Below are 25,132 nucleotides of genomic sequence, written 5' to 3'. Positions count from 1 at the left end.
TTTCCTACTGAGTAAATTCTGGTGACTCTCCATTATGTTCAGGATCAAATGTAAGACTCTATTTGAATGATAAAGCCCTTCACAACCTAGACCTTTCCTACTCCACTTCCCCCCCCCCCCCGAACTTAAACTGCAGAGAAGTGACCCTGGCCTCCTTGACTTTTCTTCACACACAATAATCCCTCTTTGGACGCCATGCTTTGTATTGGCCATCCTTCCTGCCTCCCTCCCTCATCTCTGCCTCCTTGCTTCCTTGGCTGCCTCCAAGACAGCTTTAATCACACTTTCTCCAGGAATTCTTTTCCATTCCCCATGCTGCCAGTGCCTTCTGTCCAAGATTACTTTCCATTGACACTGCATACAAAGTGCCTTCTGTGCACTTAACTATTTGCGGGTTGTCTGTTGTCCCTCCTATTAGATCCTAATGTTAGATCCTAATATCCTGAAGGGCAAAAACTGCTTTTGCCTTTCTTTGTGCCCCTGGTGGTTAGCACAGTGTTGCACATGGACCAAGCACTTAAAAATAGCTGGTTAACTACAAGAGAGATGATTATTCCTCTCCTATATTAGTAATCAATGACTGAATTAGGACCAGGACTTTTTTAGAAGCCAGTAGGTTGTTCAGTCTCTGAAGGGCATTGTTGATCAATAAGACTACCTGCGTTTCCATAGTACATGCCTCTTTGTGGGTATGCAAGTATGCACACATGTGTATATATGTGTATACACACATGTACATACACATGTGAGTATTATGCATCTGTGCAATATGCATCTGTGTATACATATATATGTGCATATATGTGCATGTGCGTGTGGGTGTGGGTGTGGATATCTCAGAACCACCAGATCACTACACCAGTTCACAGCTCAATCAAGGGCACATCAGTGGCTTTGTTTTCCAGCAGTTTCTCCCGCATTTGTCATTTTCCCTTTGTACCATTTTGGTCAATCTGAGTGGTGTTTGGAGGGACCTCAAAGGTGCTTTAACTTGAATGTCCCTAATTGTGAGTGACTTGGAGCAGTTTTTCCTCTGGCTATTAATGGCTTAGGTCCCTTCCTTTTGAAGCTTCCTGCCCCTATCTTTGGACCATTTATCAGCTGGGAATGAGTCTTATTCTTATAACTTTAAAACATTTTCTTATATATCTTGTAAATGATTCTTTTATCAGAAGAAAAATGCTGCAAAAATTATTTCTCTTCCTTTTAACTGCTTCCTGTCTAATTGTAGCCCTTTAGTTTTGATTATGCAAGTGGTTGTGGATGTTAGAAATCACCCCTCCAACTGGCTCTCATGACAAGGTGAACTTCAACTGTCTTCCAAATCTCTGAGTAGCTGGTCATATTTCCCTTATGGTCCCAATCCCCATTGTGGAGACTTCTGCCCTATAGGCAGCATGGAATGGTGAAAGAAGGGCTGGATTCATAGTCAAAGTATCTGGTCCACATTCCATCTATGACACATTAATTATATGACCTTCCGCAAGTCACTTAAGTTCTCTAGGCATCAGTTCCTTCATCTGTGAACAGAAGGGGGTCAGACTAGAAAATTCCCCAAATTTCAAACTCCAATTCTATATTTCCTTGTTCCACTTTGTCAGTGGCAGAACTTGATCCTCAGTCTTCCTCCCATTCTTCATTCACTGTACAACAGTACCTCTCAATAGGAATGGAGATTGAGCCTGTGATTTCATGGATTTAAGAATTATAAGTAAGATGTTTCCTTATACCAGAACAGGCTGGCAACTTTCTCTATAAGTGATAGTCCTAGAGAGTAGCCCAAAGCACTGAGGTAAGGGACTTGCTCAGAGTCACAGAGCAAAGACCGGGAAGGGCAGTACTTGAACCTACATCTTCCTGTTTTGGAGGCTGGTACTCTTGTAACTAGAGTATACTATTTTTTTGGTTCTCTCTTAACATGGTAGTTATTTTTATGTATTTCATATTACTCACTAGATTATTGTCTCCATAAAGAAAGGAGTATGTGTCATATTAGTTGGATATTACCATGAATTACTAGCAGTACTTATACACAGTAGAGTCTGAAAAAAAATGTCACTTGCATTGAAAATGGAAATGAATTGACTATGTCTTTCGTATAAATTATTTTCTCACTATCTTTTTCTCTCTCCTTCATAAAAGCGAAGCACACTAAAAAAGTAAAGTAAAATTCTCCTTGAGTGAGCTTTCCAGTTGTTTGGATCTGAGATAAAAAGAAGTTAGTTGTCTGCTGAGACAGGCAGGAATTAAGCAGCTTGCCTGCAGACTAATCACCAGGCCATGACAGGATTAGAATTTAGGGCTCAGGTCTTCTAGTCTGATGCATTCTCCTCAAGAATCTCACAGTTTGGGGAAGGAGTTTTGGCAGAAAGCCATTTATAAAGGTAAAATCCAGCTACTCAGGGGAAATAAGTCTAAATGGCACTGAAGCCCAGAGATTTTCAGATGTCCTTTCTACAAGACTGTAGCATTCCCTAGGGAATTTCATTGAGACAGCTGGGGCTGCAATCACCTTGCATGTCAATTCCTCATGGTTTATCCTAACAAGGATTCTTTCTATCATAGGAAGGGGGAGAAAAGTAAGATGATTATATCACATACCAACCCTTACACAATATAGAAGGATAGATTAAGATTGAGAAAGGAACTTAAAAGGCATCCACTCTTACCTTTTCATTTTACCAATAAGGAAAGTGAGGCTTGGGGAGATTAGGCAGTAATAATAACTAATATATTGCTGGCTGTGTTCCAGACCTTGTGCTAAATCCTTTAAAAATAGTATCTCATTAGATCCTCTCAGCAACCCTAGAAGGTAGATGCTATTATAATTATCATTTTACCATTGAGGAAGGTAAATGACTTGTCCAGGATCTCAGAGCTAGTAAAAGTCTGAGGTGAGAATTGATTTCACGTATTCCTGATGACAGGTCCCATGCCTTAACCACTGAGCCACCAGCTAAGATCATCCAGGGAGTGAACATTAGTGGCAGGATTTGAACATCGATCATCTGACTTCAGAGCCAGTGCTAATCCCACTGGATATGCAGCTGTGATTCTACTAGTCTAGGAATTAGGAATTTTTGAATAACAAGTCAAATGTTCTATTGAGTGCTATCTACCCTGTTGCTACTGGGGCAGCTAGGTGGCACAGTGGGTAGAGTGCCAGTCCTAGATTCAGGAAGACTCAGCTTCGTGAGTCCAAATCCAGCCTTAGGCACTTATTAACAGTATGACTCTGGACATGTCATGTAACCCCATTTGCCTCAGTTTCCTTATCTGGATAACGAGCTGGAGAAGGAAATGGCAAACCATTCCAGTATATCTGCCAAGAAAATCCCAAATGAGGTCATAAAAAGTCAGACCCCACTGAACAGCAATAATCCTCATTCTACAGTTGAGGAAACTGAGGCAAGCAGAAGTTAACTGACTTCTCCAGGGTTAAAGAGTTAGTAAATATCTAAGACTGAAATGGAATACAGAGTCTCCTTTCTCCAGGCCCAGCACCCCATCCATCGTACCATCTGCCTTATACATGTTTGTTTTCGTTAGAATGCTTCACCAAACTATGTTCACTCTGAGTTTTAACTTATGCTCAATTGAGATAATGTGTGTCGAGGGCTTGGTAAACTTTAAAAACACTACATAAATGTCAGCACTTACTACATGATGAACTCACTTAATTGAGCAGGAAAACAAAAAAGAAACGGCTGTTTAGCATCAAGTAGTCAAAGGCATCACCTTTTGCATTGTTCTCTTTTCAGCTGTTTGCTGTGCTTTTGTTCAGGACACTGTGGTCTAGAATGCAGACAACACAGCTCAGGATGATAAGCTCTTTTTCCCCAGTCTTGATGTCTGCCTGATCCTTGATATTATGAGTTTTCAGAAACTAAATTCTAGGAAAATAATGCTACCCAACTCCAATACTGGGCATGAAATCTTTTTGCCAAAGAATGCTTTTACAACGTGGACTAAACATATGACTTATACTAAGACAGAAAAGGTGTTTCCTCTGCTCTCTCCAGTTCACCATGTAAGAATCAAAGGGGCAATATTCACTTATTATTGGAGACATATATTGTTAGACTTATTAGTGCTAAATATTATTTTCTTTAGGTCATTAATTTAGAAATTTCCTTAAGACTCTCAATAATCTGCTTAGCTTCCTGAGAGATTTTGCAACTAAATTAGTTATTTAACTTTATTTGGGCATTTGGGCCAAATGGGCATTTAAAATCTCAGAACTTAACATCTCAGAAAACTAATGAACCTTGGCTTAAAGGGATGAGCATAGTAGATTAGCTTTTCTGTTATATAGTAACTAGCGTTTAGGTAATTCTCTTCATTTTGCTACTTGTGTCCGCTGCCTGGAATGCCCTCCATCCTCACCCTTGCCTTGGAGAAGCCTGAGCTTCCTACAAAACATAGTAGAGAAACAACCTCCCACATGAGAACCTTCCAGATCCCAAATTATTAACATTCTCACTCCCTTGAAATTACTTTGTGTTTGTGTACATTTTGTTTTGACTTGTCTAAAAGTGAGGAACATGGAACACTGGAAGTGATGTTCATTCTGAAGCCAGAGGATGTGAGTTTGGCCACATACTATTCATACACAAGTTACGCTAAATTTCTAGTCCTCAACTTCCTCATCCGTAGAATGGCTGGATTGCACAAAGAAACTGTAAGGGCCCATCTGTGATTAGATATATCAGAAAAATAGATTACCCAAGATAGCAAAGATGTTTCCTTTTTTCCGTCAGTATGTCCCTAGTATCCTATACATTACAAGTGTCTAATAAAATTTGGTTAGATTGGATTGAGTTGATTCATTTAACAAATATTTAACTCCTTCACTTTGTGTTTTTTCCTCCATTATAATGGGAGCTGTCTGAGAGAAGAGACTATCTTATATTTCTATTTATATCCACAGCACTTTGCACATGGTAATACTGAATAAATACCTTGTCCATTCATTCATCTCATGGTGGGAATACACTCTCTTTTTTTCTAACCAGCGGCAAGATTGCTCATTCAGCAAAAAGAGTATTGAACTTGGACTAAGTCAGAGGAACTGAGTTTAAATATGAGTTTGACCATTTACTATTTCTGTGGCATTGGGCACAATGAACCTCTTTCCATTTCACTTCCTCATCTGTAAAATGAGGGGGTGGGGCTAGAAGGTCCCATCCAATTCTAAAGCCATAACCTGATAAATTTATGACCTGTCCTCCTTTCTTTCTTTATTGTTCTGTGAAACAATACCCCCAGTGACATTCCATCATCCTTCTTCATAAGGCTGGACAATTGTCCTCAACTGCCCAGCCATAACTTGTGCAAAATCTTTCTTTATTAAAGGCCATGGAGTTGTCTGAACAAAAAGACTTCCAGTAAGGTACAAGAAGTTGATGGGACATTGTAGAAGGAAATCTTTATCAGTTCCACATGGGGCTATAAGTCCTTGAAGGTCTCTGTCAGCAATGAGATTCTAGGAATAAATTCGATATTATTTCTTTTGATTTATAATCATCAGAATTCTATATCCCGAGGTTCTTTATCTATAGCCATGGCTTTTCTTGGGGATACAGAATGTCACCCCTGCCCAGGATGCTCAGAATTAGGTTACCCATATGTGGACAGTTGAGATGAGAGGAATTTTAGGAGAAAGCACTTAACCAAGTAAAAATTTCCTTAGAGATAACTGCATTTGAAGTTTCTACTGTGAAAGGGTGTTTAATAAGAAATATTTATTGAGCATGTGCTATGGGTCAGGAAATATACTAGGAGTTAGGGGAGCAAATACAGAGAATGAAGCCATATCTACTCACAGTGTAATCAGGAAGGAAACACACACGTATAGGTATAAGTAACTATGGCATTTTGCCAAATGTATATCCGAACTAATTTTTACACACATATGCATGTGTGTATGCATGTATGTATGTATGCATGTGTATATACACACGCACATTATTACATATTACATATGTGTTGTGTATAATATATTACATTATACTATCTCTGTGTATATACATATATACATACATATATTTATATTATAGATAGATTATATCCAATAATCCAATGTATTTTTGGCTGTATGTAGCAGTTCTATATCTGTGTGTTTGTGTCTGTACACAAATATATGCACACACATGCATGTGAGTGTATGTGTGTGTGTGTGTGTGTGTGAAATACAAGATAGTTTGGCTTGAAGGACACCAGCAGTTGGTTGGATTATGGAAAAGAGATGATACCCAAATTGCTTCTTAAAGGAAGAAACAATTTCTATAAACCTAAGGGAAAGGAATATATCCAATATAGCAGATGGCCTGTGCAAAGACACAGAGATGGGAAATCGAGTGTTTTGAATAAAGAACCAGGAAACAGACTCTTTGACTCAGTAGCACAGTTTATATAGAGTAGTAGTACCCAGTGACACTAGAATGAATGATTAGGGCCACACTATTTTGGGCTCGAGTAGCTCAACTGAGATATTTCCCTTTGATCACAGAAACTAAAGGAAATCAATGGTGTTGGTTGTGTAAGAGAATCACATGGTTTTATGTGTGATTAAGAAAAATTCCTTGTTAGCAGCATGTAGACTATACTGGAGTAGGGAGAAATGTGTGTTGCAGGTCAATTTGTGGGTTGTTGAAATCATGTAGTCAAGAGATAATGATATCCTTAACAAATGTGGCAGCTGGGAGGGGTCAGATGCTAGAGATGTACAGTTGGGAATGGCAAGGTTTGGGAACTGACTGGATATGTGGGATGAAGGTGAGTGATGAGTTCAGAATAATGCTAATATTATAAACCTTGGATACTGAAAGGATAGTATGATATTATCTAAAAATTGGTTACACGTACCATCTTTCCAGGGCTGTGAGGTTCTTTTTTCCCACTTCTCCCTCTTGGAACCCTTGCACCTTTCAGGAATGAGCTCAAGCATCACTCCTGTAAGAGTCACTACTGAGTCCCACTCCCCAAAGAATTTATCTTGTGTTTACTTTGGATCTTTTTATATATTTTGGATCCACTTATATGTATATGTGTTGTTCCAATTAATTAGAATCTAAGTTCCTGGAGGGCAGGAAATACTAAATTTTTGCCTGTGTAGCCTCAATATTTAGCATAGTACCTGGTACCTAGTAGGTGTTTAAAAATGAATTTTTAAGTGTTTTCTAATTCTTTTCTAATCTTTTTCTAATTCTCCTTCCTTACTTGCTAACATTCTACATAATCCTACAAATTATTTTGCATTGACTTTGCATATCTTTTGTTCTCAACTTTTTTCCATGTGTTCATGTGATTTTCTGCAAATAAATGTAAGCTCCATAAAGGGACCAATTATTTGTTTTTTCTCTTTGTATCCATAATATCCAAGACAGTGTTTACACACAGATGGTATTCAAAGAGGCTAGCTCATAGTAAGTGATTAATAATTTTTTTGCTGACTGAATAAAGGAATTGAATAGGTCTAAGTTATTTCTAAAATGAAAGTATTTCTTCTATTTTGATAATACAAACAAAAATTGTTTGTTCAGGAAGCAAAGTAATGTGATAAGATGGAGGAGGAAAAATATGTGATTTGAAGTAAAATATCTACAAAGAAGGGTCTCTGGGATCCGTGGGTGAGAAAGATTGACCTGGAGCAGTTTCCATTACTGAACTTGACCTTCTACTGTGAGTAAATAAAATTTATGATGTTAGTACTCTAAGGAATACAGATTTTCCCACGTTGATATTCCTACTAAATGAGAACAATACCCCAATGATTTTGGACACAGACAGTTTCTGATTAAATGGGATGCCCAACCCATTCCCAGATGGAGGCAAATACTCAAACACCACTTGACTTGTAAGATTAATATAACTCATCCAGACACTTTCTTGGAATGTTTGCAGAAACTGTCTGCTTCAATTATTGCCTGTGAAAGTTTGGCCAGCGCAAATGTGTGTTTATGTTTTTCAAGATATCAACTCCTGGATACAGGAGTAAAAATTATAGGTGCCAGGATGTAGAATATAGCCCTTGGTGTAGTATGATGGGGACCCAGGGTTTACTGAGAAAGTACGTCCTGGGCATAAGCAGAACTGGGCTCTGTTCTCAGATCTGCCCTTAAAAATAGCTAGCATTTACAGAACACTTTAAGATTTGCAAGGTGCTTTAAAATTAGTGTGTCATTTAATCTTTGCAACAATCCTGGGGTGGTGATGCTGAGGCAGAAAGATGTCAGATGATTTAGCCAGGGTCACACAACTGATAAATGTCAGAGGCAAGATTTCAATTCACGTCTTCTTGATTCCTGGTCCACCCCAGTACATCTATTGTGTCAATTAGCTTCCATCAACTAGGAAAAGGAGTGCTTACTTCCTTTTACTAGGCCTCTCTTCTTCTGTAAAATAAGAGTATGGGCAGAGTAGTTGGCTCCTGAAGTCAGAATAAGGAAGACAGGAATTCAAATCAAGCCTCAGATCATTATTGATTGTGTTATTCTGGACAAGAAGCTAAATATTTCTTAGGCTCAGTGTCCTCATCTATAAAATGAGTATAATATAAATATCTAGTTTCAGGATTATTTTAATCAATTACAAATCTTCATATGTTATATTAATATCTCTCATCAATTTGATGATCAGAGCCAACATAATCCCTTTAAGATTTGCAAAGCATCTTTCATATATTACCTCATTTGACTCCACAACTTGTGAATGCAATGTTATGTGTATGCCCAAGTAGCACATGAGGGAATCTGAGAAACAGAGATACTTGATGGTAAAACATGTAGGATCATAGGACACAGTCTAGGGACTTTCCATTTTGCCAGCAAGATTAGAGCTGGTCATTTCCCTGTCTTCAAAATGGTTGGACCATATGTGTGTGTGTGTGTGTGTGTGTGTGTGTGTGTGTGTATTTATTTATTCATATATAAAAGGGAACTCAGCAGTCAAGCTGTTTTATAAATGAGGAAATTGAGGTCCAGTGCACTAAAGCACTTATTCAAGGTTGCACACCTAAACCATCACTTTCAAGAATTGCAAGTCAAGGTTTCTGAGTCCAGATTCTCTGTTGTTTATCCATTGTGTGTGTGCCATGGGGTAGAGAACTCAAAAGACTGAATATCAGGGTCGGGAGGGGAGTCCCAAAGACCTGCCCCTGCATCTACTCATTCATTTAATCTGGGCCATTTCCTTCAAGTTTCCATGGCCTTATCAGTAAAATGAGAAGAGTAATTAGTTAATCAGCAAACATTCATTAAACACTTAGTATATGTTAGGAAATCTGTTAAACTCTGACGATAAAAAGACAAAACAGAAACATTCTTATCTCAAGATATTTATGTCCTAATGTGGGAAACAAATCAGAATTAAAAAATGTCTATTTATAAGCATATAAGTGGGTATAACTGTATGTTCACATAGATGTATATATTTGTGTGCATGCATGTGTGTATATGATATGTGCCAATATGTGTAAAATACACACCAATTAGAACAGAGTAATTTTGGTAAGGAGGACATCAGTAGTAAAGGTTTCCTGGGGAAGGTAGTACTTAAGTTGATTTGAAAAAAAAAAAAGGATTCCCACAGGCAGACATGAGAAAAAAATACATCCCAAGCATGGGCAACAGCAATTGCAAAGGCCAGGAGATGGGAAATGGAGTGTCATGATAACAGAGGGTTATTTTGAGGCTCAACTGAGGTAAAAAAAAATATCCAAGCATATTAAAAATCCTAAGGTGCTAACATCATCTAATATTATAACTATAATTTTTATTGTTAAATTCTCATCTTTATGTAATTCTCTTTCTTTCTTTTGGACTGGATCTGTGACATGGGATCTATGTAGGTAGAACCCAGAGAGGAAGTTTTTATCCCAAAGCAGACCTGTATCTGTTCTAGGCCGTACAGCCTTGGAGATTTTCTTGGGGGAATTAAGAGAAGTGACTTGCCCAGAGTCAGGAAAACTTCACAGAACTGAAAACAGACTTCACAGAACTAAGATTTGTTTGGATTTGGATTCAGTCAAAGAGGCGTATTTGAGGACCTAGAGGGCCACATGTGGCCTCAAAGCCACAGGTTCCCTGCTGTCCAACCACCATAGTTTTACAGAGGAGAAAATTAAATCACACAAAGGTTAATTGTAGGCTTAATCTCCTATCCTAGGGGAGTTGAGTTTTGAAGATAAATTCTCTGGTTCCAAATACAATAGCTTATATATTTCTTTTCATTCTCACTTCATAATCTGTTTCAATGTGGCATTTAGCAATACATATGGTAAACATTTCATTTCCATTTAAATTACATACATATGGGATATGTGTATTTATAAGATATATATAGACTTAGGTACACACAAACACACATATATAATTACTAGTACTCTAATACAAAGGTTTAAAAAATTCAGAGAAGAAATCACCCAATTGTTTCCCTTTTAATTTTTTTCTAAAATTAATTAAAAAATTAGTAGAACAAATAGCATCTGAACACCAACTATGCCAAGGTATTGGTTATGATAGTGGAAATCTAAATAGAGCTATTAGGTGTATCAGAACTTTTAGAAAGGAATAAATGTTTAGCATGTGATTCTCAGACAAGATGTCAACATAAAAATAAAATACCTTCTGTGCAAAACTGGGCAAATTGAACATGCTGACCACAGGATATGCTAGAATTATAATTTTATAAAATACCTCAGATGAAGACCATCATACCAATATTAGTGGAGTTAGTGGAGTTGCAACATTGGTTGAATCTTTCAGTAAATCACCTTGGTATTAGGTATTAAAATGTATTAAACTGTTCCTGCCCTTTAATCTCATGACTTGACATATGTATCTACAACATCAGAGTTAGAAAGGTCCCATATATACCAATATATTTCTTGCATTCATTGTAAAATAACTAAAACTTGCAAAGTGATTGTCCATTGATTTTAAAATATCTGATCAAATTATTCTATAGCCATATGAAGGAATTGTGAAAGGTAATGATGGAGACATTGGAAAAAATGTCCAAATTTATGAACTGATGGCAAATATGATACAATAGAAAAAAACACAACACAATATAATGTAATGTAATACAATACACTATAAAGTAATGTAATATAATATAAAAATATCAACAAAAACAACACAAAAAAGTACCAAAAATTGTGTTAATTGTAATTATTGCTCTTCCTCCTATGTGACAGTGAAACCCATCTGCCAAAGGTTAACCCAGAAGGATTTGGACAACCAGTAGCATTCTTCAACATTGGTGGAGGCAGGAACAGAGGAGAGCAAATTATATATCATTATTACATACCTCATATGTGCCAGGCATTTTACTAAGCACTGCAGATAAAAAGAGGCAAAAGGCAGTCCCTGTCCTCAAGGAGTTTAATTTCTAAAGGAGGGAAGAAGTCACAGAGACAAAGCAAGCTATCTACAATATATATAGGAATTAATTATGAGAGACAAGCACCAGAACTGAGAGGCTTGGAGAGAAGGCTGCTTATGAAGATGGGATTTTAGTTGAGACTTAAAGGAAGCCAGGGAGGGCAGTAGTTGAACTGAAAGTGGGAGAACATCCCAGTTATGGAGACACCTAGAGAGAACTCCCAGAGCCAAGTGACAGAATGTCTTGTTTGTGGAACAGTCAGGAGGCCAGTGTCACTGGATCAAAGAATAATTGTCAGGGAATAAAGTGTAAGAAAACTGGAAAAATAGGAGAGGGTCAGGTTATTAAGGGCTTTGAATGTCAAACAGAGGGTCTTGTATTTGCTTCTGGAGGCAGTTGGGAGCTGCTGGAGTTTAACAAGTAGGGGGTAATGAATAATTGGACCTGCTCTTTGGGAAAATTACTTTAGTCACTAAATGAAGGGTGGATCAGAATAGAGAGAGACTTGGGGCAGCCTAATCCACTGGAAGGCTATTGCAATATCCAAGCTCACAAAGGCCTGCACTCAAGTGGTGGCAGTGTCAGAAGGGAGAAAAGGGTACCCAGGAGAGAAGTTAGAAAGGTGAACTCAACAGACCTTAACAACAGATTGGATATGAGGGATGAGAGATAGTGAGGAATCCAAAATGACTCCTAAGTTGTGAGAGTGATGCATTGCGAGGATGATGGTGTCCTTTACAGTAATCCAGAAGGTAAGAGGGAGGGAGGGGTCAGGGGAAAGGATGATGAATGTTTTGAAGGCATTGAAGATATTGTCTACTGGGCATCCAGGTTGAGATGTCTACAAGGCAATTCGAGATTCACTGTAGGTGATCATCAGAGAGGTTGGGATAGGATAGGTAGATTTGAGAATCATCAGCATAGATATGGCAGGTAAATCCATGGGAGCTGATGAGATCACCAAGTGAACTTATCCCTTCCACATCACAGGGGTTACCAGTATGGGTCTCCTGTGATCTGCAATATTTTGACCTTCCCTTCATACCAGGGAAGAAATCTATTTTTTTCTATTTTTATGGATTTTTTACAGTTCTAAAATTTAGTTTAAGTATTTGGTCGTAGGCACTGTGTCATCTGCTGGCCTTCATGTGTCATTTGCAGCTTCCACAAAACTCCCCCAAAATTCCCATTTAATTTCTTATTTCAGCACCTCGATATATTGGAACCACATTGTGGAAAACTGCTGTATGGAAAGGATAATTGTTGTGTCAAGGAAGAGGAGAAGAGATAGTACAAAACCCTGAAAGCCACCTAATAGTTATCATCTATCTAGCCCAATGATGGACAAATGTAAACTTCCTCAGGAATATGGCTATAAAAGGGAGTATTGTAGAGTAAGAATTGACCGAGTTCATTCCTACCTATGTGACCTTGGACAAGTGACAACCTCCCTGGGCCTCAATAAATGCTTCTCGAATGAATGTATGAAATAGGTAAAAATAATGGAAATCCTGATTTTCTTTTCTATAACATTTAAATAACAAAGAATGTAAAACAACTTCAAGGAGACTCAGCATTACAAAGAGTCTGCTATCATTTTGGGTAAGTACAGGGCTCATTTATTATTTAACAACAACATAAGGGAAATCCCAAATTCAAATAAAGTTTCAGGTTTTTTTTTAATTTTATCACATATCTATCCTTTGCTCTCTCATTTTACTCAGCTCTGGGCATATTTTTAATGCCTATTTAACTAGCCTGTGTGTATTTTATAAATTGAACCTAAATATCCCATCATCACAAATTCCCAGATCAGCCCCTCACAGGAACTGATCATTACTGAATTCATTCCGTCTTTTGTCAGGTGATAATTGTAACCCTGTCCATATTTCATCGTATGATGACTTTAATTGATGGTCATTTATGCTCATCATAACTCTACTGGGTTTCAGATTTGGAGAAAACAGGAAGACAAATTTGAAGAGCTGATCCCATCTCTAAGGGATGTAACGGTATCTTCATTAGCACAGAGTGAATTGATTTCTGTGATACTCATACCAAGTGTCCCACAGGCTCGGGGAGGAGGTAAAGAATGCTGCTTTTGGATCAGGGAGGAGAAGGATGAAAGAAGTGGCAGGATTTAACTGTGGAGTCAGCTGCCCTTTCATTCTCAGCAACTATTTTTGTCAAGCCTGATTTACTGACTGAAGACAAACATCTCTAAGAAAAATCTGCCTAGGAGGAAGAGAGAGGAACTGTGATTCTATTACCAGTACAGGACTTTTGGAAATGGAAAATGCCACTCTGCAGCAAAAGGACAGGAATCTGGGGCTCAGAGACCTGTCACCTTTGACAGGGTTCTGCCAGTGAAGCAAAGGAGCTGGGGGCAAAATAGAACAGGGTTTTCCCAGTAGCCTGTGGGTGAAGGTTTAGCTTGACAGTCTGAATCACCTACAAGGAGCTCATTAAAGGTCTTGACACTACATCATGACATAGCACAACTCGAGTAAAACTTGGAAACATGGAGGAAGGAGAGTTATACAGGTATCTACTCAGAGGAAAACAATGGCTCACAACCTTATAGTGTGGTTCTTGTTTTTTGTTTGTTTGTTTGTCTAATTGGTTGGTTGACTTTGTGCCTTCCCTGTATTCAATTGACTCTTTAGTCTTACTTCTGCAGGAAAAACAAATCTCTGCATATTAAACTTAGAAAAGGATAGGTTACTACTGTGACACTAAAATCATGCCCACTGTTTTCTCTCAGAATATGAGTGAGGAAACGCTGATCAGAATTGTGCCTCTCATCTTCAGGTGACCTCTCAGGTCCCTTCCAGATCTAAATCAAGGTTGGCTGTCCTACCACCCAGAACACCCTTCACTTCTCTGACCCTTGATTTACTTGGACATGAAATGAGAAAATACAGGAGCTGTAGTACCCACTTTTGTGGTAAATGCTGCTAAGATCTCATGGGGAAGAGAGAGAATGGGCTACTGAAGATGCTTGTAGAGAAGGGACTGGGCCACCACTTTCTCAGCAGGAAAAGGAGGAACATCTTAGTTCAGATGTTAACTTTTTGTCAATCCCTAAATCCCTGAAACATCAATGTCTTCATCTATAAGGGATAAGTATATTAATATCAACTATACTTATTGTACAAGGTTTGTATGATAATCAAGAAAGATAAGGTATATAAAGACATCTAGGGAAAAATTGGGGGTGGGAGGACTAAATGATGCCATACGTATTGGTAAGTCTCAAATCTGTCTCTCAGTGCACATAAGCATTCCTTCTGCAATTCGTAGGCCTAAAGAGGTGCCTCAGCTGTGGAAAGCTATGATTTTGGGGGGTCAGAAGCTTCAACTGAACTAGGATTTCCTGACTCAAAGGCTGCCCCACTAATCTTCCACCTTACTGCATTCTTTGCAGAATGTCAAGGCCTAAGTGAACCTTAGCTATTTTTATATGATATCAAACTCTAAGTATCTGAAAAAAGATAGATTGCATTCATCTCTGGGTGTCCCATTTTAAGAAGGACATGGGGAAAGCGTCCAGAAACACAAAATCATAGAATCTAAGAGTCACGAGCAAGCTCATTGGGCATCTATTCCACTCCATACATGAAAGGAATGACCAGGACTGCATATCTAACAATTGACCACCTACCCTCTACTTGAAGACATGGAAGGAGTAGAAATATACCACCTTTGGCATGGTGGATACCACCTTGGAATGGCATCCATTAGTTTTTCCTAACATCAAGCCCTAATTTTCTTACTTTATAATTTCCCCACATCATTCCTTCTTCTGTTCTCTGGAACCAAACATAAGAATAATAATTCCCCTTCTCCAGTACAGTCTTCCAAGCAATGGGAGATAGCTATCACATCTGCCCTGAGCCTTTTCTTCTACAGCCTGGATTTTTCCACTAGCTGCCCAGCTTGGTTTTGACTCTGTGATCAGCAAGCCCATGCCCCTGTAACACGTACTCTCTGGCAGTCCCTGCCCCTTTTCAGTTTCCTTTTGTGTATTATCTTCCCCATTAGATTGTAAGCCTCTTGTGGGCAGGAAGTGTCTTTCTTGTTCTTATTTGTATGCTTAGTGTTTAGCACAATGACTGACGCTCTAAGTTCAGGCCTTGGAGAAAACCTGAAAAATGATGAGGATTCTGACTTGCCTCTTAAGGCAAAATTATGTCAGAGTGATACAGAAATAATTCATTTACATGTTGTAATGTTGCATGTTCCTCTTAGGCCATAAAAATTAAAAATGAAGCAGATACATAATCCCACAATTCTTTCAATGTGACAAAAGTTTAATAAACTCTGTTAAAGTTATAACGCATATCTCTCCTAAGGAAATAAACTTCATCAAACAAACTCTAGAAGCAAACTAAGTCAAGTTACAGATTCAACTACATTTAGAGGATTCGGGGCAGTTAGGTGACACAGTAGGTAGACCACTGTGCCCTGAGTCAGGAAGAGTTATCTCCCTGAGTTCAAATCCTGCTTCATACACTTACTAACTGTGTAACCCTAAACAAGTAACTTAACTCTGTTTGCCTCAGTTTTCTCATCTGTTAAATGAGCTAGAGAATAAAATGGCAAACCATCCAATATCTTCTCAAAGAAAACCTCAAATGAGGTCACTAAAATGACTGAACAAGAGGAATCCCAAATAGTCTCATTACAGAGGATGATTATAAGGTGGCCAAGAAGTCAGACAGTTAGATTCTTCATCTGGTTTCTTACATAAAAATTTTTTAAGGCTCTTAAGAAAATTTCTACATCCCATGGGAAAGATTTTGGTCAAGTGAGGTTAACATTAACCAAAATTTGCAGGAAAAATTGCCCAAGTCCCAAAGAGCAAAAAGACAAGAAAAATTCCCCTACTGTCAGAAACTGATTGGACCAGACAAGAAAGGTGGATCTTACCAGTTCTAAGATTCTGTCACTCTGTATGAAAAATGCCTATGCTTTTACATACTCATGACCATATAATGAAGATGTCCAAATACTAAAGCGGACTCCCAAGAAGATGATTTGGTGATATTTGGGAGGGAGTCTTCTGGTAGAAGGGAGACCTTGGAAAAGAATATCATAAATATAATATCCTTTATTCAGACCCCAAGAATGGACCTGGACTCCACATCTAGTAGACCTGGGTTCTAAATCTAGTCCATTCTCCAAATCTTTTAACTGGAGCCAGGTAGTTTCCTTAACAGAAGAAAATGAAGTGGGCTAATTCTGTTCTGTTTTGATTTTCTTGTTTGTTTTGTTGGAGCTTTTGTGTTTGTTTTTTGTTTTGTTTTCCCATATTTAAAGCCTTTCAGAATCTGGTCCCTTTCCTCTTCTCTGTATTCTTCAATAATACTTCCTCTCTTTCCTCTAGCACCTCTTGTTGGCCTCCTATCTCTTGAACTTTACTCTGACTGCCAATCAAATCTAGGCTCAAGTGGCATAATGCCTGTAAAGTGATGAGTGCAATTCTCAGCATATAGGAGGCTCCCTCTCCCTATATCCCTCCTGCCTCTTTTTCCCTTGTCCCACATTCCTAGAATGTTCTCTTTCCTAACCTCCTCTGTTTCCTTCCAGACTCAGCTCCAACCTCTCCCTCTGCAGGAGCCTTTTCCCTGACTCTCCCACTGTCCATACTTTCCCTCTACATTGCCTCCCATCTGTTTGGTTTATTCCTAGTATAGGCATGGTTATTCTCTCCTTAGACGGGGAGCTCCCTGAAGGCAGGAATGGTGTTCTTGCTTTTCTTTATGACCTCAGCACTTTAAAAATTGCTGGACCCTTAACAAATGATGGCTTACTGAATGACTTCTATAATGAGTCAGGGTTTATATTTTGATTTAATGATGCCATAATATTCCACAATTATGGAATTGTGGAAGCCAGGTGGCCAAGAGGAAAGAGTGCAGGGCCAGACACTTACTAGCTGTGGGACCCTGGGTATATAATGACTATATACATATTTATATTTATCGTTTCTATGGATGCAAATAGTGTTTTTTCATATGTCCTCTGTAGGTAATTTGGGTGTTTCTAGTAGTCAAAATGACTTATGAACTCAGTCATTCTTAAAATAATATTGGTTACTGTGTACAACATTCTCTTTCTTGGTTCTGCTCATTTCACTCTTCATTATTTAATGTAGGTTTTTCTGTGCTTTTCTAAGATGACTGAGTTCATCATTTCTTATAGCACCACAGTATTCCATCACAATCATGTACCCCAACTTCTTTGGCAATTCCCCAATTGATGGACATCAGTGCAATTTCCAGTTCTTCGCCATCACAAAGAGTTGCTATAAATATTTTGGAAGATATGCTTTCTTTTCCTTTTTCCCTAATCATCTTTGCAAATAGAACAAGTAGGTGTATTGATGATTTTATTCTCCCTTCAGCACCAACATTCTCCTAAATTAAGTTGTTTAAACATAGGCTTATGCCCTTAACCATGAATATCATATAAGACAGAGTGATACATAAACAGTTGTTACTACTGCTTTTACTTTTGTTGTTATTGTTGCTGTGTCAAATAAGTTGTGTTCAACTCTTTGTGACCCTGCTTGGGGTTTTCTTGGCGAAGTGACTGGCGTGGTTGCCATTTCCTTCTCCAACTTGTTTTCCAGATCAGGAAACTGAGATAAACAGGATTAAGTGACTTGCCCAGGGTCACACAGCTAATAAGTATCTGAGGTCAGGTTTAAACTCAAGTCTTCCAGACTCCACACCCAGTTCTTTATCCATTATGGCATTCCCTAGCTACCCAATGGATAGAGACCCTGCATTCAAAATTCATCTCTGCCATTTAGGAGCTGTGTGACGTTGGCCAAATCACTGAACCTCGCTGAGCTTCACTTTCCTCTCCTTAACCCCAAAAGGGTTAATAATACTTTTACCATCAACATCAAAAAAGATAGTGAGGAAAGAATTTTGTAAAATTGTTGAACATTACATCGACGAGAGTTATGGTTATATTTTTCTTCTGTTTTACAATGATTAGGATTTAAGTCCTCTCATGCATTCATTCATTCAATAAGCATTTAATAAGTACTTACTTTGTACCAGTTACCGTACTAAAGGTTCTGTTTTATAGATGCAGTGTATTAAATAGAATAAGAATATAGTATAGACACTGTATTAAAGAAACAAGAACAGAAACCAAACATCCCCTGTCTTTAAGAAGCTTACATTTAATGGGTAGCAAACAATATGCATTCTAAGAAGTAAACTGATAATTCATGCAGAGTAAATATAAGGTCATGTTGAAGGGGAGGCAGCATTGGGGACTGGAGAGAATTCAGGAGAGGAATTTCTGATAAATCACTTGAAGGAAACCCAGAATTATAAGAGGCAGCTGCAAAACAGAGATTATTCCAGGCAAGGAGGGAAGCCTGTGCAAAGCACAAAGTTGGGATATGGATCACCATATACAAAGAATAATGAGTAGTCTGATTTGTCACTGTATCATATGGTTAATATCGATATAGACCATAACATAGTACAAGCCTGGAGAGGTAGGAAATCCAGGGGTTGTAAAGGTCTGTGAATGCCAAACAGGATCTCATATTTTATCCTGGAGCAAATAGGGACTTAGCCTATTGAAGAAACCTCGGTAGTTTTGCACTTTAGGAAAATTCTTTGGACACTTTAATAGATTTGGAGTGGGGAAAGATTTGTGGCAGGGAGACGAACCAGTGGACTAAAGCAATACTCCAGGTGTGAGGTTATAAGGGCATGAGGGGAGAGAAGGAGGCATATATGAAAGGCATGGTGAAGGTATAAGAACAAAATTTACACATAGATTGTGATTTTGAGAGAGAAGTTGAGAGTGACATCAATATTACAAGCCTGAGCAACTGGAAGGGTATTCATGAAAGTAATAGGAAAGTTTGGAAAAGGGAAGGATTTGAGGCTAAAGAAAGTTCTTTTGGGACATGTTGAACTTTAACTGCCTGTTGGACAACCAATTTGTCTAATTTGATATGCAAGAATATATAGCTCAACAGAGAGCCTAGAAATGGATGTGTAAACAGGAAATGAAGAAGGAAGTGGAAAGGGAAAAAGAAGAAAAAAGCACTGGAGGAAAGAAGGGAAAAACAGGAAGGGGTGAGTAGGAAGGAAGAGAGGAAGGGAGGGAGAAAAGAAGGGAGGAAGGAAGCAAGGAAGGAAGGAAGGAAGGAAAGAAAGAAGCAGTGAGGGAGGGAGGAAGGGAGGGAAAAGGAAGGAAGAAAGAGAGGGAGAGAAGAGAAGCAAAGGGAAGGCAAGTGAATCTTTATGTTATATAAGCTGTGGCAAGTAAAATATATTCCCAGAACAGTCTATACTGTGATATAAATATTATAAAGATAAATAATTCAGAAACACTTGCTACTTCACATTAAAAGAACACTGCCTCAGTATTGAGAGGACCTGGGTTCGAAACATCTTTCACTTAGGACCTGTATAAAGTTGAGAAGTTTACTTAAGGTCTCTTTTCAATCTCCTCTTCTCTAAAGTGAGAGGCTGGAGTAGCTAGTTTGTAAGATCCATTCCACCTACAGATTTTTGATTCTATAAAATATCCCTCTCTATTAGGGAATGTTCTATCTGTTTTATTGAATGAGGTTCAGTCAGTCCAACACCCCAACATCACCTTGGTATATAAGACTTTTCAAATAGCTGATTGAGAAGAGGCAACTGGCTCCTCAGTTCTCTTCCTAGAAAAGTCTTGATAGCAAATAGATAAGAATGTCACTGTATACTTTTTAATATTTTACAGTATTGTCACCAATATGACTGAATAATTAAAAGCCAGTGCTTCATTTGAAATCTGACTAAATGAAATGGGCGATATTAAAGCTACTTTATACTACTGAGAGTAGATTTTCCAAATATGTTCAAATATAGAAATCTTACTGATGTCCCAAGGAGCAATGGAGGAACATCCGGAGACAAATGTCTTCTTTTTCATCCTTCCTCTGGGTACTACCTTCTCCATTGTTCAAATAAGATTATGAGCTGCTTTGTTATAATTTTTGTGATGTGAAAGGCATTAACTACTGGCCTGCTAGTGTTCCGTTTGTGTATTTTTTTCCTCAAAAATTGGATTTAACAGAATGGTGATTCTACTTTCCAAGTGCCTGAATCCTGGTTTCTTTCCGCTTGATAGATTTCATTCTCTCTTCTGCCTTGTTATAGCTTTAGTTCAGAAAGACTATTGTGACTTGTTTTCATCACTTCATATTAACTCGCTTATGTAAATGTTCAGCCTCCTGGTCTAGCTCCTATAAAATATCTCGTGCCTAATTAGTCCCAGACACTTCAATAGCAGCTGATGGTCTGGTACAGACTAATTACAGTTGTTAATGCAAGATAATAACATGGCAGTAATCAAAAGATGAAGTCTCTTTCCAGATAGTGGGATTTACTACAGCCTTGCCTATACATCAGAGAAAAGCATGCTTTCATCACTCATTTCTGAGACGAAACTGACATGTCAGAAAATCACATTGCAGAATGTCACTGATGGTTCTTTGCCCAGCTGGCTGTGAGGGCTTTCAGCTTGCAAGTCACGTCTGTTTTGAAAGATTTTCTATCAACTTCTTGGCTTTGTCCCCAGATTAGATACCAAATGCTGTTTTAGTTGTTAATTTCCTTGGTCCAAGTCTATAAAGAAAACCTTCACACACACACACTCACACACACACACACACACACACTGCTTCCTGCCAGTCACTTCCAGAGAATCCTAGAGGAATATGTAGTTCATACTGAAAAGACTTAGTTGTTTCAGTGGGATGTTGCCTCAAAATAAGTAAACAACATTATGTAACAGAAAAAAATAATGTTGTATAGCCCACTGGGAAGAGGGCACATGGGAGCATAGATTCAGAGCCTTAAAGGACCAGAGAATGTTTCTGATCCAATCCCTTCATCTAATATATGAGGAAATTCAACCCCTAATAGTAGAAGTGACTCATCTGAATTCATACAGTGTGTAAGGAACAGAGCTGAGATATGAAGCAAAGTCTGTGACTCAAAACCTTACCCATGTCACCCCCTCCCAGGTGTTGTAATGAAAAGAAAGTGAGTGGGTCCATTAATCATTTCAAATGGAATTTATTGTGGAGTGTAATTAATCCGGGGACTGCCAGGCATCATGTACCCAAATCAGGCAGCCCTGAAACATATACATCTTGGGTTTTATATAGACAAAAGCCAAAACATAAATGTCACCAAGGGGAGGAAGCAGGGAAAATACAGAAGCCAAAGGATAGTATTGTTTAATAATTATTGTCTAGGTATCAGTTTGTTGCCCAACTGGAAAGTTCCCAAATCAATCTTGAGAACTGAACAGAAGAGGGGACTATGGGATTCAGGTAGCAGGGTTGGGCGGGTTTTTACTTGGCAGGTTTGCTGCCTGGGCTTTGTTGGCAGGTGTCCTAGGCAGCTCTCCTATGATGGGGATAGATGGGGGATGTTCACAAAATGGGGGAGGGGGCTTACTGCACAGGGATTCTCTAGTCCTGCTTTCTCTTTACCTGCTCAGATCACATATTGGTTTTTTACAATTTTGGATTACCAATTTTAGGAAAGAAAATCAGCATACATAGTCAGAGGAAGGTGGTTATGGTAGAGAGAGGATGCAGAATGATTTCATATGTGGGTTGGTTAAAAGAAGTTGGAAGAAGAAGACTGGTTTCAAGGCATGATCACTGGCTTCAGAAACATGAAATATTATATAAAAAAGGGATCAAACTTAAAAAACCAATCAATAGACAAGAAATTTTTAAGCATTTCTTATGTGGGAGGCATTTGTTCAGCCAGAAATCAGAATGAAGACAAAAATGTAAATATTACCTGAGGATCTACATGGTCCCAGTATTCAGAGAGACTTTCCCAGGCATGAAAGCTTGCCTTAAAATGGATTTGATTGTTTTGGGGAGATAGTGAAGTCACCATCACTGGAAGTCTTTCAATTTGTTTATATTAGCCTCTTTCAAGATAAGATATGGCATGGTCTTAGAGTGGGGCACTTGCTAAAGCTTCACAGATAGGAGAGAGTAGTGACCACAGCTGGATGTTCTTCACATTGGAAGTTGTCAGAGACATCAGGTTGATTCTCCAGAAGTAGAATTAGGTGGAAGTTATATGAAAGGGTCAGAGTGAGACTAAGCTAAGAGACCAGTGCCAAAAGACAGCCGGGATCAGAAGTCAATCTCCATAGTAGACTCAAGGTGAGTCTGAGGAGTGAGTTAACAGACGTATTCTGGAAAATGAATGAAGGGTTTGTGCCCTGTTCTGTCTCAATTGTCTCACATGAATATATCTTCTCGACACACAAATAGGCATGTATTTTTATACTCCAAAGCTTTTCGTATGCTCCCAGATCTGCCATATGGTTCCACTTGCTGTTTCTCACACACAACACACAATTTTCCATCTCTTTGACTTTGCCCTGGTTGGGCCCTATGGCTGGAATACTCTTTCTGCTCATCTCCACCCCTTCCCATCTTTGGCTTCCTTCAATATTCATCCCAAAGGTTACCTCCTACAGCAGGCCTTTCCCAGTCCCCCTAACTGTTAGAACCTAAGGTTATCTTCTATCATATCTGATATGTACTTCACCCAGTCAATCAGTCAGTTTGTTATCTATTGATTTCCCTACATGAAATTACCTATTTATTTCACTGAAAATGTAAGAGCAGTGAGGGCAAGGGTTGCCTCTTTATCCTCAGAGCTTATGGAGCAGAGAGGTGGCACAGTGGATAGAGGGCGAGGCCTGGAGTCAGAAAGACCTGAGTTCAAACCTGGCCTTGGATATTTGCTAGCTGGGCAAGTCACTTAATCCGGTTTGCCTCAGTTTCTTAATCTGTAAAATGAGCTGGAGAAGGAAATTGCAGAGTGGTGAAGTATCTTTGCAAAGAAAACCACAAATGGAGTCACAAAAAATCATACACAACTGAACAAAAACAACATCCCTAGTGCTTAATGTAACGTGCGCTCTGGGCTCATTATTCCAATTCTTATCCAAATTACCACGTTGAATTGCCATGTGGAAATTGATTACTTCTCTCCTAAAAGTCTATGGTTAATCTTGAGGATTGCTGTGGTTTCTAGTGCACTTGAACACAAGTTCATACAATGTTTTCCCATCATCCATCATCCAATTGATTTCTTTACCTTCAGAAAAGGGATTTTGTGAGAAGGGATAGCAGAAATAGTTGTTAAAAAACCATGCTCCCCAATCTGGTGGCATACTCTACCCTTCCATATAGAAGGTCCTTGGGGAGAGTAAAGGCAAGCTTAAAGTACAATGGTAGTGAGACACATGGAGAGAAAACGCTTGTAGTTCATGTTTACCTATGGGTCCCTGGCTCCAGAAGATACTTCCTCCCTTCATTGAATCCTCAACCAATTTCCCTAAGGTATATTCCTCAGCTGGGCTCCAAAACCCATTGGCTTTCTAGAGCCCATTGTCAGCATTTCTCTCCATCACAAAAGGCCTTTTCCATTTTCAAGAGGCTGTTGTTCAATCTATGTCTGCAAGAACTACCCTTCCAAACAGCCACCAGTCCAGGGGTACTAGTAGTGACTCTGGTTACCATGAGACCTCTGTTACCCCGACAGTCTTCTCAATTGCCTGAGCATTCCCTTCTGAAAATGTTCATTCACTCAAGATCATGAAAATAATGATGATGATATTTAGTAACAACAATAATGATTTAATGTGTTCCTGGACAAGTAGCAACCAAGGAGATTGGGCTACCATCCTTCCTCCCAGATTGCATCAGTTCTGCTCCCTTAGAGCAAGAAAGATAAGAAGTAAAGAGATGAGAAGTTGAAAGGGCCCTTCTTTTTGTAACTTCTGCCCACTTCCTCTGACTTTTGCACACTAAGCTATGGCTCAGTAAATCAAGAGTTCTCAGTTCTGCTCTGTGGGCTACCCAAAAGACTATCACCATACATTACCAACCTCATTCACCCAAGGTCAGAAGTAGAATAACCAAGCTACAATCACCTGGTCTAGAATCAGGCAGGGCATATCTTTGTGTGTTCTTCATTCAAGGAGGAAAAACATGAGTATGAACTTAAAATCTGTTTCTTGACTAGGCCCCAAATTAAATTCGCACATTACCTGGCACAAGTACTTAATAAGGATCTTTTAAGTGGCTGATTGTTTACTATATAATGCTACACCACAAAGCAGCCAACTCAATGGGAGGGGGAACACAGGACATTTTTAGGTTTAATCTGAACTATTAAAATTTCTTTATCATGTTCATAAAGTTAGAAAATCTGCAAAATCAAGGCCTTATTTGTAGCATTTGCTAATTTCAAAGGCACAAATGCACACACTGAAAATATAGTAATCAGCTCTGTGGAGATGGTTTGAGCTGACTCTAACAGACACTTGGACATCCCGCTCGCCTGTCTTTTTTTCCACATTTGCTTCCTTTAAATAGGATATTTCAAGGAGGCATATTGAAGTGTTCAGGCTCATCTTTGTAAAGGCCTATGGATAATTGTGAGTTCAAGTTTATGTTAGCATCCCTGGCTGTCCTTCTATGTTATACAAATTTTGTGCCCTTTTGTATTGGCAGCAAAGGCATTCAGCTTCACTGCAGAGGTCTTTCTTGGAACTGCCTCAAGGAGCTTGTGCATTTGTTCAAGGATAAAGAGGGAAGGACAAATCCAATCAATTGTCTCTGATTTCTCTCAGTCTAGTCCAACAAGCAACCACTAACCACCTA

Source organism: Petaurus breviceps, unplaced genomic scaffold (genome assembly GCF_028583685.1).
Source record: "Petaurus breviceps papuanus isolate PSGF00001 unplaced genomic scaffold, PetGlider_PUasm1.0 139, whole genome shotgun sequence".
Classification (NCBI taxonomy): Eukaryota; Metazoa; Chordata; class Mammalia; order Diprotodontia; family Petauridae; genus Petaurus; species Petaurus breviceps.
Note: the sequence above shows the minus strand (reverse complement) of the source record.